At 34.2% G+C, this 5,267-nt stretch overlaps 1 non-coding gene across 1 annotated transcript; it reads right to left on the bottom strand.

The window, feature by feature from the left end:
• Positions 1-4,476: 4,476 nt before the first annotated feature.
• Positions 4,477-4,584, bottom strand: LOC148548593 (small nucleolar RNA R71). Its single transcript, XR_015897376.1, has one exon. It is a non-coding gene; the product is annotated as a small nucleolar RNA R71 (small nucleolar RNA).
• Positions 4,585-5,267: the final 683 nt, after the last annotated feature.

Here is a 5,267-nt window from a genome sequence, read left to right as displayed (position 1 = left end):
TCCACACGTAGTTCGTATGCATTCTCACTAGTCTAAGATAACTAAGGATTCAAATTAGGGACATTTTTTTTGTTTTCTGCTTAGAGTTAATGATGTGCTAAAATAAAGAATAAATGGGGTACAATAGGCTCAATATTGGGTTGCAAAGAGAAATGAAATGGTAAGGCCATATGGGTATGTGAGCTATAGTGAAACAAGGCCTCAATCACGTAAGTGCATGCATACATCAATCAATGGAAATATTGAATCAAGCAAGACAAAGATCACAATCTTAGAGAGAACAACTCATACCAAAATAAAATATTGGTTGATAAGATGCAATGATGAGCGGATAATTTATACGCTTTTTGGCATTATTTTTACATAGTTTTCAGTATGATTTTGTTAGTTTTTAGTATATTTTTTTAGTTTTTAAATAAAAATCACATTTTTGAACTTTACTATGAGTTTGTGTGTTTTTCTGTGATTTCAGGTAATTTCTGACTGAAATTGAGGGACTTGAGCAAAAATCAGATTCAGAGGTTGAAGAAGGACTATAGATGCTGTTGGATTCTGACCTCCCTGCACTCAAAGTGAATTTCGGAAGCTACAGGAGTCCAAATGGGGCACTCTCAATTGTGTTGGAAAGTAGACATCCAGGGCATTCCAGCAATATATAATAGTTCATACTTTGCCCGAGTTTAGATGACACAAACTGGTGTTCAACGCCAGCTCTCTGCCTTATTCTGGAGTTAAACGCCAGAAACAGGTTGCAAAGCAGAGTTAAATGCCAGAAACAGGTTACAAACTGGCGTTTAACTTCAAAGAAGACCTCTACATGTAAAAGCTTCAATGCTCAGCCCAAGCACACACCAAGTGGGCCCGGAAGTGGATTTTTGCATCATTTATTCATTTCTGTAAACCCTAGTAATTAGTTTAGTATAAATAGGACTTTTTACTATTGTATTTACATCTTTGGACATCTTTTGATCATCTTTGGATTATCTTTTGATCCTTTGATCACGTTTTGAAGGCTGGCCATTCGGCCATGCCTATACCTTCATCACTTATGTATTCTCAACGGTAGAGTTTCTACACACCATAGATTAAGGTGTGGAGATCTGCTGTTCTTCATGAATTAATGAAAAGTATTATTGTTTTTCAATTCAATTCAAGTCTATTTCTTCTCTAAGATATTCATTCGCACACAAGAACATGATGAATGTGATGATTATGTGACGCTCATCATCATTCTTCCTTATGAACGCGTGCCTGACAAACACATCTGTTCTACATGTAAACAAGCTTGAATGTGTATCTCTTAGCCTCCTGATCGTGAGATCAGAGTCTTCGTGGTATAGGCTAGCATATTAGCGGCCATTCTTGAGATCCGAAAAGTCTAAACCTTGTTTGTGCTATTCCGAGTAGGATCTGGGAAGGGATGGCTGTGACGAGCTTCAAACTTGCGAGTGCTGGGCGTAGTGACAAACGCAAAAGGATTACTGAATCCTATTCCAGTATGATCGAAAACCGACAGATGATTAGCCGTGCGATGACAGCGCATCTTGGACCATTTTCACTGAGAGGACGGGAAGTAACCATTGACAACGGTGATGCCCTACATAAAGCTTGCCATAGAAAGGAGTATGAAGGATTGGATGAAGACAGTAGGAAAGCAGAGGTTCAGAAGGAACAAAAGCATCTCCATATGCTTATCTGAAATTCTCACTAATGAATTACATATGTATCTCTATCTTTATTTTACGTTTTATTTATCTTTTAATTATTAAAATTCTATAACCATTTGAATCCTCCTGACTGAGATTTACAAGGTGGCCATAGCTTGCTTCAAGCCGACAATCTCCGTGGGATCGACCCTTACTCATGTAAGGTTTATTACTTGGACGACCCAGTGCACTTGCTGGTTAGTTGTGCGAAGTTGTGACAAAGAACTAAAATTATGAACGTGCGTATTAAGTTTTTGACGCCGTTAACAAGGAATGAACGATCACGATTTCTGCGCACCAAGTTTTTGGCGCCGTTGCCGGGGATTGTTTGAGTTTGGACAACTGACGGTTCATCTTGTTGCTCAGATCAGGTAATTTTATTTTAACTTTAAGCTTTTTGTTTTTATTGTTTTTATCTTCGAAAAATTTTCAAAAAAAAATTTTAATAAAACTAAATTATTCTATGTTCTTCAGAATTTTTACGAATGAATTCTAGAGTTTCTTGATGATTTGTTGAAGTCTGGCTAGCTGTAAAGCCATGTCTAATTCTTTTGGACCGAGATTTCAACTTATCATCACAAAGAGTCCTTGGACTCCCATTGTATCAGCTGTTGTATGCCTGATTTGTATGCTAAAGCTTGGCTGGCCATTGGCCATGTCTAGTGTTTTGGACCAGACCTTTCACTGAAAGCTTGGCTGGCTAGTGAGCCATGTCTAATTCCTGGACCGAAGCTTTAGACTAACATTGCATGATTCCTGGAATTCTCATTAAAAATTTTGAAATCCTTGTTTTTCTTTTTCAAATTAATTTTCGGAAAAATAAAAAAAATTTAATAAAATCTAAAAACCAAAAATTTGTGTTTCTTGTTTAAGTCTTCTGTCAATTCTTAAGTTTGGTGTCAATTGCATCTTTTTAATTGTTCTTTAATTTTCGAAACTCATGCATGGTGTTCTTCATAATCTTCAAGTTGTTCTTGATGATTTGCTTTGTTTGATCTTTGCATTTTTATGTTTTGTATCTTTTCTTCTTTTTCATATGCATTTTCAATTTGTTAGTGTCTAAAGTTTGAAAATTTCTAAGTTTGGTGTCTTGCATGTTTTTTTTTTCTTAAAAATTTTCAAAAATAAGTTCTTGGTGTTCATCTTGACATTCAAAGTGTTCTTGGTATTCATCTTGACATTTAAAGTGTTCTTGCATGCATCATGTGTTTTAATCTTGAATTCTCATGTTTTGAGTCTTTTCATTGTTTTTCTCTTTCTTCATTAAAAATTCAAAAATAAAAAAAATATCTTTCCCTTATTTCACTCATAAATTTTCGAAAATTTGAGTTGACTTTTTCAAAACTTTTTAAAATTTAGTTTTTTCTTATGAGTCAAATCAAATTTTCATTAAAAAAAATTCTATCTTTTTCAAATCTTTTTCAAAAATCAAATCTTTTTCATTTTTTCTTTCATAATTTCAAAATTTTCAAAATTTATTTTCAAAATCTTTTTCTTTTTTTATTTCATATTTCCAAAATTAATACTAACAATTAATGTGATTGACTCGAAAATTTTAAGTTGTTACTTGCCTAGTAAGAAAGGTTCATTCTTTAAATTTTAAAATCCTATCTTTTAGTTTCTTGTTAGTCAAGTAATCAACTTTAATTTTCAGAAATCAAATCTTTTTAATTTCCTTTTTAAATCTTTTTTCAAATTAAATTTCAATCATATCTTTTTCAATTTCAATCACATCTTTTTCAAAATCAATTTCAAAATCTTTTCTAACCTCTTATCTTTTCAAAAATTGATTTTCAAATCTTTTTCAATTAATCCTATCTTTTTGTTTAACTCTTATCTTTTTCAAAACCACCTAACTAATTATCTCTCTCTAATTTTCGAAAGTCACCTTCCTCTTTTTCAAAATTCTTTTTTAATTAACTAATTGTTTTAAATTTTAATTTAATTTAATTTAAATTTTCTTTTTAAAATTTTCGAATTTTAACTTTAATTTTAAATTAAAAACAAAAATATTTTTCTTTTCTTTTCAATTATTTTCGAAAATCTTTTCTCTCTCTCATCTCCTTCTAATTATTTATTTATTTACTAACACTTCTCTTCATCTCAAAATTCGAACCCTCTCTTCCTCTTGGTGTTCGAATTTCTCTTCTTCTATTCCTTTCTTCTTCTACTCACATAAAGGAATCTCTATACTGTGACATAGAGGATTCCATATTTTCTTTTCTGTTTTCTTCTTTTTCATATGAGCAGGAACAAGGATAAGAACATTCTTGTTGAGGCTGATCCTGAACCTGAAAGGACTCTGAAGAGGAAGCTAAGGGAAGCTAAAACACAACTCTCTAGAGAAAATCTGACAGAAATTTTTGAAAAAGAAAGAGACATGGCCGAAAATAATAATAATGCAAGGAAGATGCTTGGTGACTTTACTGCACCAAATTCTAATTTACATGGAAGAAGCATCTCAATCCCTGCCATTGGAGCAAACAATTTTGAGCTAAAGCCTCAATTAGTTTCTCTGATGCAACAGAACTGCAAGTTTCATGGACTTCCATCAGAAGATCCTTTTCAGTTAACTGAATTCTTACAGATCTGTGATACTGTTAAGACCAATGGGGTTGACTCCGAGGTCTACAGGCTTATGCTTTTCTCGTTTGCTGTAAGAGACAGAGCTAGAATATGGTCGGACTCTAAACCTAAGGATAGCCTGAACTCTTGGGATAAGCTGGTCACGGCTTTCTTAGCCAAGTTATTTCCTCCTCAAAAGCTTAGCAAGCTTAGAGTGGATGTTCAAACCTTCAAACAAAAAGAAGGTGAATCCTTCTCTGAAGCTTGGGAGAGATACAAGCAACTGACCAAAAAGTGTCCTTCTGACATGCTTTCAGAATGGACCATCCTGGATATATTCTATGATGGTCTATCTGAATTATCAAAGATGTCATTGGACCATTCTGCAGGTGGATCCATTCACCTAAAGAAAATGCCTGCAGAAGCTCAGGAACTCATTGACATGGTTGCAAATAACCAGTTCATGTACACTTCTGAAAGAAATCCTGTGAGTAATGGGACGCCTCAGAGGAAGGGAGTTCTTGAAATTAATACTCTGAATGCCATATTGGCTCAGAATAAAATATTGACTCAGCAAGTCAATATGATTCTCAGAGTCTGAATGGATTGCAAGATGCATCCAACAGTACTCAAGAGGCATCTTGTAAAGAAGAAGCTTATGATCCTGAGAACCCTGCAATAGCAGAGGTGAATTACATAACCCTATGGAAACACCTATAATCCCTCATGGAGAAATCTTCCAAATTTCTCATGGAAGGATCAACAAAAGCCTCAACAAGGCTTTAATAATGGTGGGAGAAACAGGTTCAACAATAGCAAACCTTTTCCATCATCCACTCAGCAACAGATAGAGAATTCTGAGCAGAATCCATCTAGCTTAGCAAATATAGCCTCTGATCTATCTAAGGCCACTTTAAGTTTCATGAATGAAACAAGGTCCTCCATTAGAAATTTGGAGGGACAAGTGGGCCAGTTGAGTAAAAGGGTCACTGAAAC

This window comes from Arachis ipaensis, chromosome B8 (genome assembly GCF_059453495.1).
Source record: "Arachis ipaensis isolate K30076 ecotype BB chromosome B8, ASM5945349v1, whole genome shotgun sequence".
NCBI classification, from domain to species: Eukaryota; Viridiplantae; Streptophyta; class Magnoliopsida; order Fabales; family Fabaceae; genus Arachis; species Arachis ipaensis.
This window is presented reverse-complemented; position numbering and strand designations above follow the sequence as displayed.